Raw genomic sequence first — 14,272 nt, 5'->3', positions numbered from 1 at the left:
GGGGCAGAGCTATGCAGTTCACATTGTGGGCAAGGGAGAAAAAAATATTTTCACCAAATCAGCCATGGATGGCATAGTTACATCGGATTTTCACCATTGATAACTAAACCATTAACCCTAGGTGCAAACCATTGAATATCAATGGTCAAGGGCTAACCCTGTCATGTCTGAATTTAGATAGGGATCATCCCCCAGGATATTCTGGATTTTGAATGCTCTAATGTTTCGATGTATGTTAATTAAAAAAAAAATCACTATCAGATTAAGTCTTTACAGAGAGTTGACCAGAAAGAAAACTACATTTTACTTAGACATTGAATTAACAGGAATTTAATTTAAATAAATGTCATATTCCCAAAGGCTTTTCTATAATAGATGAAATGTGTGCATTGCACACGGGCCCACACCGCACATGCTGCATCCATGTTTTATTACTTACTTTTCCGGAGTCCTGTGTCGGAGCTGCAGCCGCAGTAAAAATAATCACTGGCAAAATGGCCGCTGCGCATGCACAGTAGGATTTAGTCTCCAGAACATGGCGGGCGACATGTTTCCGGAGACACATGCGCAGAAGACTCTGCCAAAATGCCAGAGTCTAGTGTGCCATGAAGTGGAGGGGCCCACCCTGCCCATGGGCACCCTCTTTTGTTAAAACTCCCAGGATATTCCCATGCAAGAAAGTATTTTGTAACTGTATTTTCTATCTGCTTCTGTTTTTATTATACCAAAACTACTGTGCCATGTACTGGATACAAGGTGTTGGTCACCTGCAGATTTCACATCAAACAGGACATGTGGGGAACTGCTGCTTTAATATGTAACTCAGAGCATACTGTGGTAAATACACGTTGGTACAAAATGTACAGCCTGGAATTATGCGTTACATACTATATGCTGGTTATAATATGCTACTTATTTGGGCCCCATCATCTTTAGTAAACAGAAAGTATTTTCAAAAACAAATAAATTAAATTCTTCAGTTTTGTTATAGTTAGTAAAATATGATTATTTAAAAGGGTAATTTGTATGATACACTTAATAAAGTATGATATCAATCATCCAGGAAATTACACTGCAAATATTACATCGGTATAAAATTTCATGTGCATGGTGATTTTTACATTCTGGACTCCTGCCACAATGTACGACATTTCAAAATGGTTCAATTACCATGTCAAGTATGATGTCCATGAATGACATCCTGTACTTTTTTTTTAGCACATAATGTATAGACAATCTTGGAACAATAAATTTGTGCTGAAGGAAATCTAAAATACATGACAAAACTTTGACAACTGTAATTGCAGAGGATAGGAATGTGGTAGTTTTCAATGGTTTGTCAGCGATAAAAGTGATAATGATTAGTGCATCAGTGAACAGAATATAAGAGGTTGACCTGCACACAAAGGGACACATCAAGAATTTGGAGCAAATAAAAAATGTAGCAAAAAAAAAAAAGAGAAAGTAATTTGCATCTTAGTAAAACCATGTTGCATTGCAGGTGGGTACAAAAGAAAAAGAAGAGAGAAGGCTGTATTGTTGATGCACATAAGGGACAGTGACCTAATTGTCACATCCACCAGTATATTTATAAAATTTTACTTTTATTAATGTCTCTTTAAAATGGTGTGAAAATAACAAACACACAAACTACGAGTATAAGCGAAACATAGAGGTTAAAATTCTGACACATACAAAACATTCAAAAGTGCAATGAAAGTAATAAATGTGATGAAAGATTAAAAATGTGTGTCCGCGTGTTTATTCTAATGCCCAAATAAATATATGTTGTTCTTAATTTAAGGCAGTGTCATTGTTTGTCTAATCGTCAGTAATTCCTCTCTAAAATGTATCTTTTGACCACTAATAGTATATTGGGTGCCGTAATCCCAATACTCTTATGGTGGTACTACGGGCTATTGATATAATCTACACTTATCTGGTCTCTGATAAGTGTCTTTTAGCCACTGATAGTGTACTGGGTGCCGTAATCCCAATACACCTATATTAGTGCTGTTGGTTATTGATATAATCTGCACTAATCTGGTCACCAATAATACATTGACTGCAGTGCTTCCAATATTCTTATGGTAGTACTGTTGGCACTAATAATATAGTCTGCACTTGTCCACACTGTGTGTATCATATATTGTCAACAGTGTTAATCTCTCTCAAATCACCAATGTCCACTTGAGAGAGATTGACACTGTTGACAGTATATGATACACACAGTGGTGGAGGGAGGAGTTGGGGAGATCACACACACACACACACACACACACACACACACACACACACAGCGCTTAAAGTCGACAGGTACAAAAAGTCAACAGGTTCAAAAGTTTGATATGACAATGGTCGACAGATTTTTTGGGGGGTTTTCACATGTTTTCTCAACATTTGCTTGATTTACTATCCACATAGACATGTATTGGAAATAGGAATCTTGCCGAAGTGTGGCGAGCAAAGTGAGCCTGCAAGGGTAGACGTTTGTACTGATGGTGGTCACATAACATGAAATATAGAAGATTAGCCCCCAAATAACATGTGTTGACCATTGTCACATCGACCTTTTGTACCTGTCGATCTTAAGTACTGTCGTCCTTTTGTACATATCTACCATTTGGTGTGAACCTTATTACTGTCGACCATAACATTAATGAGCTATTGATCCACACCCTCTGCCCAGATTATAGCAATAACACTTACATTTAAATTTCAGTTTAAAATAAAGCTAACATTTGTGTGCTACATACAGTATAAAAGAAGCCAGTATTTAACCTGCACAAAATAAATATAACCCACCCAAATCGAAATCTCTCTGCACATGTTACATTTGCCCCATCTGCAGTGCAACATGGGTTTGTCCAGTTACTTGCTTGCCTTACTTACAAACGTGAATCTGGCCCATTGTGCAAATAAACCAATGTAATTATAAAAGAAAATACTAATATTTGACACTAGAAATAAAGAATGTCCTGATGCCTTCTTTAGTGTCAGAAGTGATACAAAACATGGATAGGTGTACACAGAGAAGTATATTCAGAAAAATATCTAAATGTTAAAATTAATTATGGGGTTAAGTCAAATGTGATCGCATTTTCACTTGTAGAAAACAGCTGTGAAGCTTCATCTATCAATTCGCAATTATCTCATACAGTACATAGAGGCTAAGACAGTAGAGCAATTTAAACATGCTTGGGACATGCATATGAATATCCTTACAAAGAATTAAGGTTCAAACAGGGTTGAGATTGCCTAAAGGATAAAAAAAGGGGCAGACTAGATGGGCCAAGTGGTTCTTATCTGACATCAAATTCTATGTTTCTATGTTTCTACATGACAGAAAGGCTATGACCATGCTTAATATATGTGTTTTATGTTTACATCAGTGACGTGCGGTGAGGTAAATGGCTGGGGAGGCACTGGCTTGTATCAGAGCCAGATTTACACACGCATATATGAGCCCAATAGAGGAGTACTGTACCCTAACCCTAAACCCTCTTCTGACGGCTAAACCTAACCCCCCCTTTCCCCCCTCCCACGTGATTGCATCCCGCTGAAAGAAGGATCAGGATTACGGGCATCGGTATTTAGATGCCGGAATTCCGAGTCCTGTCTGGATGTCAACGCCGGTGTTCTAGCTGCGGACGGGATTCCGTCGTCGGTTTTTCCAGTGCCGGGATCCCGTCAGTCGGTATCCTCACTGCATCCCTTTTACCAAGCATGTTGTGTATGTATTACAGTCAATGTAACATTTTGGAGGGTTTGTCTGTCACTTAACTTGCAAGCTGGTATCGCTGTATGGTCAGAACCGAAACCTCAGGATGATTTACAGAATTAAAAAGTCTGGGTAGCAATAAATATGTAAAGTCTGTCCTGCCTCTGACGTTTACTATAAATCATTACTGTATTTATCCGGTTACCAGTCTGACACACATACAACTTTTTCACATAAAACAACTGCAGCATACCTAAATGAACACACAAAACTAGATGTGACCTTTTTGCAGGCTTTGTAAGAGAAGAGTATAGAGGAACCTACACACACTTTGGAATCTGGAGAAGTAATCATTAGACAGCAATATTAATGTCCCCTGAAACACCCAGTGAGTGTACAGCCCATCAGCAGCTGATCATCTCACAGCCAGCATGCAGTGATACCTACGCTAATATAATACCAGACAGAAAATGAAATTACCGGATGAAGCAGTTCCACCCGGTAATTTCATGAAACACCAGGGTCCTTTTTCTGTCTGAAAGGGTCGACCCATGTAGTAATTCCCGAGACTTCGACCCTGGAATCTACCAGGGTCGGAGACACTGGAATTTCGACACGGGTTGACTGTTTCACACAGACAAAATACCCGTGTTGATCTACAAATTACCGGGTCGAAATTCTCGAACCGGTAATTTGCACGTCTATGTGAAAGGGGAGTCAGGCAGGTCCCGGCAAAATGACCCGGCACTGAAGAGAGGAGGAGGGAAGAGGGAGCATACAAAGTAAAGTTACAGTACTTTTTATTCCAGTACTGCTGTGTAGATTAAAAAAACAGTACATGTTGGCAATTATGTGATAAAACCACACACAAAACTAAAAATAATACCAAAAATTGCAGTTAATGTTATTCCAGTTTCAGAGGGCAACACTACAAAACAACAACTTAAAGTGTTCTATACACACATTAACTGCATTCTATATTAAATACACATACTGTAGCTAAAGGTCCCACCTGGGCAATTCAGATTGGTCACTGCCACTAATCACATACAGTATAAATGTGCAGAGTATGCTACATGTAGTACTGTATATACCAGATTACAGTCAGGGCAGCTCCTGATGTGCAGATTTTTATCAAAATAACAAGATGGGTGAGTATGATATTGCAGAGCCAAAGTCCTGTGGTTCCCCTGTGCAGAGCTCTCAGCCAGCAGCATCACACAGAGACTGCTGCATGCTGTGCACAGGGGTGGGCTGTCAGTGCCCATGAGCCTTGACCTCTGCACCAGTGTAGGGCAGCAGGCAGGCTCATGTCACAGAGTAGAGAATGATTGATCAGCTGTGTGCTAACAGTGCACAGCATACTCACTCACTTTGGGGAACTGTGAGTACACAGAGCTGAGGCACACAAAATGTGTTACAGGACCTTACCTAGCCAGGGCACAGGAGGCTTAGGAGCATCACCGCAGCAGCAGTGCTCTGTCTCTGAAGTGAGCTGTCTGAAGTCTGAACTTCCTGGTTACGTCCTGGACAGGTCACCTGATCATCACTGAGGCAGATGTAGTAGCTGCCTCTAGTGGTCAGTTTTCTCTGCGGGATTATTGGCTGCTGTGGAGCCCCGCCCCCCCTGCACCAGGCAGTTCTTATTATCACAGTGGAGGCTCCGCTGGATGTTGCCTCACGACTCTCTGTGTCTTCCTGGAGCAGTGCAGCATTTGTGAGTTTACACTATACAAATGATTTGAAGATTACAAAGATTATATATGATTATATTTATAAGTTAGAAATAATTACTTTGTATTTTCCAGATTAATTTTATAATAAAAACTGTGTAGTATGACAGGTGAGGCACTGCCTCCCCTGCCTCCCCTGACTGCACGTCCCTGGTTTACATGGTTATTATTGTTTTATTGGTAACCATTTGATTTACCTAATTATCTCACCATGAGAAATATGTGTATGTCTTCACATGTAAAGGCGTGCATGTGGTTGATTCTTCATAATTTACTTTTCCTTTAAACAATGTCTGATTGTGCTGGACAAGTAAATTTGAACATTAACCAAATATATACATATCCAGGAAACCACTGCACTCACCAAACCCAGGAATGGGGTGCACACCTGCACTCACCACCTCCAGGCCGGGGTGCAGTGGCTTGTGACCACATTGATTAAATAATATTACACCAAGAGCCCAGCACTCACATTTGTAAGCTCACTCACCTCAATACATCAGTACATTCCTGGGATGGTGAGTGTGGTGGTTTCCTGTATATGTACTGTATATATTTGGTTCATTTTTAATTATCCTTTCTGTGACCATAGCTTTTCATACACCCATTCTAAGGTCACTTACTTTAAACCTTTGTTAGCTGCTTCCTTGGTGGTAATGTAGAAGCTGTGTTGGTGACTGTCTCACCTTTAAAAGCCAGAAGTTAGTTAGTTGGCAGGGGAGCTTTAAACCTGGAAGCATATTTTCAATTTGACTCTGATGTGACAACAGTGGCCAGGTGTTTAAAAGTTTAGGTGATAGAGTAGATACTAGACTTGTAGTAAGATGGGGTACCCTGATGTTGGGCTGCAAGCTTAAATTCATTGTACAATCCATGAACTAAAACCCCATTATTTATTTAAGTACTGATGTATTAAGGTGAGTGAGCTTACTAAGGCTCTTGGTATAATATTATTTAAGCAATGTGGTCATAGGCCACTTCATCCTGGGGGTGGTGAGTGCAGGTGTGCACCCCATTGGTATAGTGAGTGTGGCGGTTTCATATATAAATATATATATATATATATATATATATATATATATACACACACACACACATATATATGTTTATAGTTATATCTAATAAGCTGAAGTCCTCCACTATACTCCAGAGAAAGTTCACTTTAAGACACAATTGAACATCGAAACACCAGTGATGTTTTTACCATTAGAAGTAAAGGTTTACCAAGCAGCAGGTTTAGAAGGTGCCATAGAACCACAGACAAACCTGCGAAAAAACTAGAGGCGGTTGTAACAGGTGAGATACCTCAAAATGCATACTGTTTTGAGCTGTCTGGTCAATCAGAAGGAGAAGAATAACATTACGTATAGTACATTTATAGAATGGACAAAATGTATTAAATAAGGAGGCAGATAACATTGATCATTCTCATATGGGAAATTACTATTTGATTAATATATAAGTGGGAACATTTTTGTTTAATTTTGTTATGAGGATTTTAATAGGAGAGCAGTGTTCAATAATTAAAATAAATGGGCAAATGTAATTAATTGTTAGTCTGTGTTTACATTTTTTTTTAGGTTAGGTCTGGGCAAAAGTTTTACTTCTTGGTATTATAATAAAGGTGACTTCAAAAGTGATTTACTCTTTACTTTTAAACACAATTACTAGGAAAATAAGCTACTTCTGAATGTAATCCTTCTGGGTGACACCATCTAGGGCCGGCGGCAGGGGGGTCAAAGGGCGACACCTGTACCAGGCTACAAGGATCAAAGGGGCCCCAAGTATACACCGCTTAGTGCCCGGAAGGGATGTGAGCCGTCTTGTGGCAGGCTGCAACCTCACTTTTCACTTGACAGTCATCGGCAGCCAAGCTCTGCGGCGCCGGCAGTTGCAATGCCTGTCATGTCATTGTAGAGCTGGAACTGGTGCAGGCTGCAGTGCTGTGGATTGGATCAGTAATAAATATCCAATCCGTGGCGGGTGACAGGGGGCCCTCTCAGAGAGCGGGGCCCAGGGGTACAGTTGTGCTCATATGTTTACATACCCTAGCAATATTGGTGATTTTCTGGCCATTTGTCAGAGAATATGAACTCACAAACTTTTCTTTCATTCATGGTTAGTGGTTGGGTGAAGCCATTTATTGTCAAACAACTGTTTACTCTTTTTGAATCATAATGACAACAGAAACTACCCAAATGACCCTGATCAAAAGTTTACATACCCCAGTTCTTAATACCGTATATTGCCCCATTTAACATCAATGACAGCTTGAAGTCTTTTGTGGTAGTTGTGGATGAGGCTCTTTATTTTCTCAGATGGTAAAGCTGCCCATTTTTCTTGGCAAAAAGCCTCCAGTTCCTGTAAATTGTTGGACTGCCTTGCATGAACTGCACGTTTGAGATCTCCCCAGAGTGGCTCAATGATATTGAGGTCAGGAGACTGAGATGGCCACTCCAGAACCTTCACTTTATTCTTTTGTAGCCAATGACAGGTCGACTTGGCCTTGTGTTTTGGATCATTGTCATGTTGGAACGTCCAAGTACATCCCATGCGCAGCTTCCGGGCTGATGAGTGCAAATTTTCCTCCAGTATTTTCTGATAACATGCTGCATTCATCTTGCCATCAATTTTGACCAAGTTTCCAGTGCCTTTGTAGCTCACACATCCCCAAAATATCATCGATCCACCTCCGTGTTTCACAGTAGGAATGGTGTACCTTTCATCATAGGCCTTGTTGACTCCTCTCCAAATGTAACGTTTATGGTTGTGGCCAAAAAGTTAAATTTTGGTCTCATCACTCCAAATGACTTTGTTCCAGAAGTTGAGGCTTGTCTCTGTGCTGTTTGGAGTATTGTAAGCGGGATGTTTTGTGGCATTTGCGTAGTAATGGCTTTCTTCTGGCAACTTGACCATGCAGCCAATTTTTCTTCAAATGCCTCCTTATTGTGCATCTTGAAACAACCACACCACTTTTTTTCAGAGAGTCCTGTATTTCAGCTGAAGTTATTTGTGGATTTTTCTTTGCATCCCGAACAATTTTCCTGGCAGTTGTGGCTGAAATTTTTGTTGGTCTGCCTGACCGTGATTTGGTTTCCACAGAATCCCTCATTTTCCACTTCTTAATTAGAGTTTGAACACTGCTGATTGGCATTCTCAATTGCTTGGATATCTTTTTATATCCCTTTCCTGTTTTATACAGTTCAATTACCTTTTCCCACAGATCCTTTGACAATTCTTTTGCTTTCCCCATGACTCAGAATCCAGACACGTCCGTGCAGCACTGGATGAAAGATGCAAGGGTCTTTCAGGAGTCCAGAAACTCACTGACCTTTTATACACACACACTGATTAAAAGCAAACAGATCACAGGTGAGGATGGTTACCTTTAGTAGCCATTCAAACCCGTTTGTGTCAACTTGTGTGCATGTTATCAGGCAAAAATCTCCAGTGTATGTAAACTTTTAATCAGGGTCATTTGGGTAGTTTCTATTGTCATTATAATTTAAAAAGAGTAAACACAATTGTTTGACAATAAATGGCTTCACCCAACCACTAACCATGAGTGAAAGGAAAGTTTGTGAGTTATCATTCATATTCTCTGACAAATGGCCAGAAAATCACAAATTCTGCTAGGGTATGTAAATTTATGAGCACAACTGTATTTACCCCCAGTGACCTCCCATTAATCCGGCTCTGGATAAAGGGCTTTGGGATGAGGTGGGGGAGCTGGGAATGCAGCATGGAGTCATTGGGGAGAGGCAAACTGTGGGATATATGGGAGGAGAGAGGAAGACACAGACTGTGCTGTGTAGGGGGAGGGAGGAGAGATATACATATTTATATATATATATATATATATATATATATATATATATATATTAACAGTTTCATATATAGTGCAGCAAATTCTGTACCGCTTTAATAAATACATTTTATATATATATATATATATGAGGGGCCCCATAGATATCACTGTACGGGGCCCCAAGATTTCTGTTGTCAGCCTTGACACCATCTATTGGCAGCCCTTTGAGCAAATTTCTTTTGGGTATGAGTTTGTGCCCCCACAAACTCGCACTTTTGCTTAGCAGGTATGTGTCCTCAAGGGGCTTCCTGGAGCACTTCTATTGGTTGTTTTTTCTCCCTCCTTATTTATTCATATTTGAATGATTTCTGAACAGGATGGGATGAAAACCAGCATGAGTATATGCTAAGTTTAGAACAAAACCGATCATCAGCAGTACAAATGACAGAAAACAATATATTGGATTTTATAATAGCAAAGGTTAGCTACCTGTGATCTGCACAATACAATGCTGCACAGTCAAGATTTCCTTTCCATTATTCTGTACATTTGCATGCAAAACATTTGCTATGAATTGTAGGGAATCTCCACAGTAACAGAAGCTTACATACTGTAACTACTACATTAAACCTCCCAACTGTACCGATTTTTGCAGGACAGTCCCATGGGCCGCAATGACCAGTGATGTGGGGTGCAGATGGGAGGCTCCTGTCAAATAATATTATTTATCACAGTCCATCCCCATCTACTTCACTGCAGAAGTACTGTACACATGGTGTGGGAGGGATGTCTACAGGGAGAGAACCCAGAAACTTTCAGGAGAGTAGGCTAGAATGTTTTTAAGTTGTTTGATAAAGCCAGTCAGTTGATTGATTTGTTAAGACTTTATTAAGCGGCTGCAAAACGTCACTTCAGATCCCCATGATTATCTGGCAAACAGGAGTAGTCTAAGCAATGATATGTACTGTATGATGAGAGTGAATGTTAAACTCTGTCACACCAATACAATTTTGTTTTCTAAGCACTGCATGCAGCATTTTGACAATGGAGTCATTTTGCTGTGACAGAGGAACAGTGTTCCCCATTCCTTTTCATGATACTCTGACTGAGCATAACATTGCTATAAAGTGCTGTGGTTCCTGGTTTGAAAATTACATCTGTGCCTAATACTGCTCCAAGGCAGGTAAAGGTCATCAGTCATCTCACATTGTGACTGCTGAACTGTCTACAACAGTCATCTAAAGCATGTTTGAGAATTTATCAAATAAAAAAATAAAAAAATTCTCCCCATTTGCAATTTTATCTTTCAACAATAATTTCAAAACTAGAAGCTACAGAGACTTCATGATTTATACCAAAACAAATAAAATACAATAAAATAAAATAATTGAACTGTTCTAAAACAAGGCAGCAAACTAGAACCCACTGGACACTGAAAATTACATGTTGAAAAGTCTAGCTGCAATTTAATAACCCCGAATATTTGAGTACCAAGAGCTTTGGATTGAGGGAACCAACAATGAAATGTTTGCCTAAAACCAAACAATATACATTAGAAGAATAAAAGATAAAGCATTTCAGTAAAGAGCACCTTAAGCTTTGCTAGCCTCTAAGAAAAGGCAGAGGTGAAGCTAGACAAAGATGCAGTACAGCAACCACCCTCCCACTTAGATAGTGGTCACCAAGGACCAATGTGACCACAATATAATACAGAGAACATGCCAGTGACCACCATACAATACACTGAGCATCGTTGTGAAGTCCTGCAATATACAGTAATGCAAAGCACATCACTAAGACTGGCAAATAATGCAGAGAACATCAATGACCTCCATATAATGCAGATAACATTACAGTGACCACCATATGCAGAAAACCTCAGTGACTCACTGAAGAATGATGATGATAATGTTTGACCATCATCACCCTTTATTTGAAATGATCACTGCAAATCCCAAACCAGCCGACACCCCCATCCGTGCATCACCCAGGGAAAATGCCCCAAGCCCCTCCATATAATGATTTTTGTTTGTATTAAATGCATATAATATTGTTGCACTGGAAGAAAAAATTGATTAAACTAAATACAGGTTGAGTATCCCTTATCCAAAATGCTTGAGACCAGGGGTATTTTGGATATGGGATTTTTCCGTATTTTGGAATGATTGCATACCATAATGAGATATCATGGTGATAGGACCTAAATCTAAGCACAGAATGCATTTTTGTTACATATACACCTTATACACACAGCCTGAAGGTAATTTTAGCCAATATTTTTTGTAACTTTGTGCATTGAACAAAGTGTGTGTACATTCACACAATTAATTTATGTTTCATATACACCTTATGCACACAGCCTGAAGGTCATTTAATACAATAGTTTTAATAACTTTGTGTATTAAACAAAGTTTGTGTACATTGACCCATCAAAAAACAAAGGTTTCACTATCTCACTCTCACTCAAAAAAGTCCGTATTTCGGAATATTCCGTATTTCGGAATATTTGGATATGGGATACTCAACCTGTATCACCAAATCCTACATATTAACCACAAAAGTATTTACTGGATGGAAAGATGAATATTTTTCTTAGTCTGCAGACTTAAATATTATTGAAATCTGTGGGGAGATCTCAAGCATTAATTCAAATTATTGAGGAATTTGGAAGCTGTTATTTTTAACACAGGTGGTGTTTCCAAATACAGATTGCTACAAAGCTTTGCACATACAGTATTCAGGTTTAATAAAATTCAAAGCAGCCCCTGCCACTGAGTATTTACGCTCACATACAAATACATTTGCTGTATTTGTATGTATGTAAATATATATATATATATATATATATATACACACACACACAGTAAATAAATATATATATATATATATATATATATATATATATATATATATATGATACTGGGACACGCAGCACAGCACACTATTGGTACAAAACCATTGAGTGCTACTACTGATTTTGATTCTTTGAGTATCACATGCCGATTTTAAAGATTGATCAGGTTGTGAATTATATGAATCTCCAGTGGGTTTTTTATTCCATAATTTCCACACTTTTATCCCTGCTGTTTGGCCAGGCATTATTGGCTATGTACTCATAGTGGGTGATCCACTTTTTATCGATGTTAATATCCCAGAGCAAATTAATCCATTGATTGTTTGAGGCTAATTATTCGAATAAGATGTACCCCTGATGAAGTCTCTGTGAGAGACGAAACGCGTTGGTTTATCAAATTTGTTGTGATCTGACCTCCAACTTACAATCGAGGAGTTCACAAAATAAATATTTGTACATCTGCTCTTATGTGGACCACCACTGGATGTTAGTGGTGGTTGAAATGTTTTATGGACAGTTATATCAATACAGTATTAGATGATCTTTTATAAATTTTAATACATTTTGCATAGTGGAACATATTGTTTGTTTTCCTAAACAAGGTCATTCTGTCACAAAAATACTACATATATATATATATATATATATATATATATATATATATACATACATACACTGCTCAAAAAAATAAAAGGAACACTAAAATAACACATCCTAGATCTTAATGAATGAAATATTCTTATTAAATATTTTGTTCATTACATAGTTGAATGTGCTGACAACAAAATCACAAAATCACACAAAATGTATCAATGGAAATCAAATTTATTAACCCATGGAGGTCTGGATTTGGAGTCACACTCAAAATTAAAGTGGAAAAACACACTACAGGCTGATCCAACTTTGATGTAATGTCAATAAAACAAGTCAAAATGAGGCTCAGTAGTGTGTGTGGCCTCCACGTGCCTGAATAACCTCCCTACAATGCCTGGGAATGCTCCTGATGAGGTGGCGGATGGTCTCCTGCGGGATCTCCTCCCAGACCTGGACTAAAGCATCCGCTAACTCTTGGACAGTCTGTGGTGCAATGTGGCGTTCGTGGATGGAGCGAGACATGATGTCCCAGATGTGCTCAATTGGATTCAGGTCTGGGGAACGGGCAAGCCAGTCCATAGCATCAATGCCTTTGTCTTGCAGGAACTGCTGACACACTCCAGCCACATGAGGTCTAGCATTGTGTTGCATTAGGAGAAACCCAGGGCCAACCGCACCAGCATATGGTCTCACAAGGGGTCTGAGGATCTCATCTCGGTACCTAATGGCAGTCAGGCTACCTCTGGCGAGCACATGGAGGGCTGTGCGGCCTCCCAAAGAAATGCCACCCCACACCATTAGTGACCCACTGCCAAACCGGTCATGCTGGAGGATGTTGCAGGCAGCAGAACGTTCTCCTTGGCGTCTCCAGACTCTGTCACGTCTGTCACATGTACTCAGTGAGAACATGCTTTCATCTGTGAAGAGCACAGGGCGCCAATGGCGAATTTGCCAATCTTGGTGTTCTCTGTCAAATGCCAAACGTCCTGCACGTTGTTGGGCTGTAAGCACAACCCCCACCTGTGGACGTCGGGCCCTCATACCACCCTCATGGAGTCTGTTTCTGATCGTTTGAGTAGACACATGCACATATGTGGCTTGCTGGAGGTCATTTTGCAGGGCTCTGGCAGTGCTCCTCCTGTTCCTCCTTGCACAATGGCGGAGGTAGCGGTCCTGCTGCTGGGTTGTTGCCCTCCTACGGCCTCCTCCACGTCTCCTGATGTACCGGCCTGTCTCCTGGTAGCGCCTCCATGCTCTGGACACTACGGTGACAGACACAGCAAACCTTCTTGCCACAGCTCGCATTGATGTGCCATCCTGGATGAGCTGCACTACCTGAGCCACTTGTGTGGGTTGTAGACTCTGTCTCATGTTACTACTAGAGTGAAAGCACCGCCAGCTTTCAAAAGTGACCAAAACTTCAGCCAGAAAGTATAGGAGCTAAGAAGTGGTCTGTGGTCACCAACTGCAGAACAACTCCTTTATTGGGGGTGTCTTGCTAATTGCCTATAATTTCCACCTGTTGTCTATTCCATTTGCACAACAGCATGTGAAATTGATTG

At 39.9% G+C, this 14,272-nt stretch overlaps 1 protein-coding gene across 8 annotated transcripts in view; it reads right to left on the bottom strand.

Moving 5' to 3' along the window:
- LRRC3B (leucine rich repeat containing 3B) overlaps nucleotides 1-14,272 on the bottom strand; it is a 495,918-nt gene that overhangs the window by 155,448 nt on the left and 326,198 nt on the right. The window contains exon 1 of one of the 8 annotated variants that reach the window (XM_063922247.1): nucleotides 5,153-5,221. The exons of the other annotated variants lie outside the window; for them this stretch is intronic. The gene's annotated coding sequence lies outside the window, so the exon portion shown is untranslated. Of the gene's footprint in view, nucleotides 1-5,152; nucleotides 5,222-14,272 lie in introns of those variants that run through there. 8 annotated transcript variants of the gene reach the window in all.

Source organism: Pseudophryne corroboree, chromosome 5 (genome assembly GCF_028390025.1).
Source record: "Pseudophryne corroboree isolate aPseCor3 chromosome 5, aPseCor3.hap2, whole genome shotgun sequence".
NCBI classification, from domain to species: domain Eukaryota; kingdom Metazoa; phylum Chordata; class Amphibia; order Anura; family Myobatrachidae; genus Pseudophryne; species Pseudophryne corroboree.
This window is presented reverse-complemented; position numbering and strand designations above follow the sequence as displayed.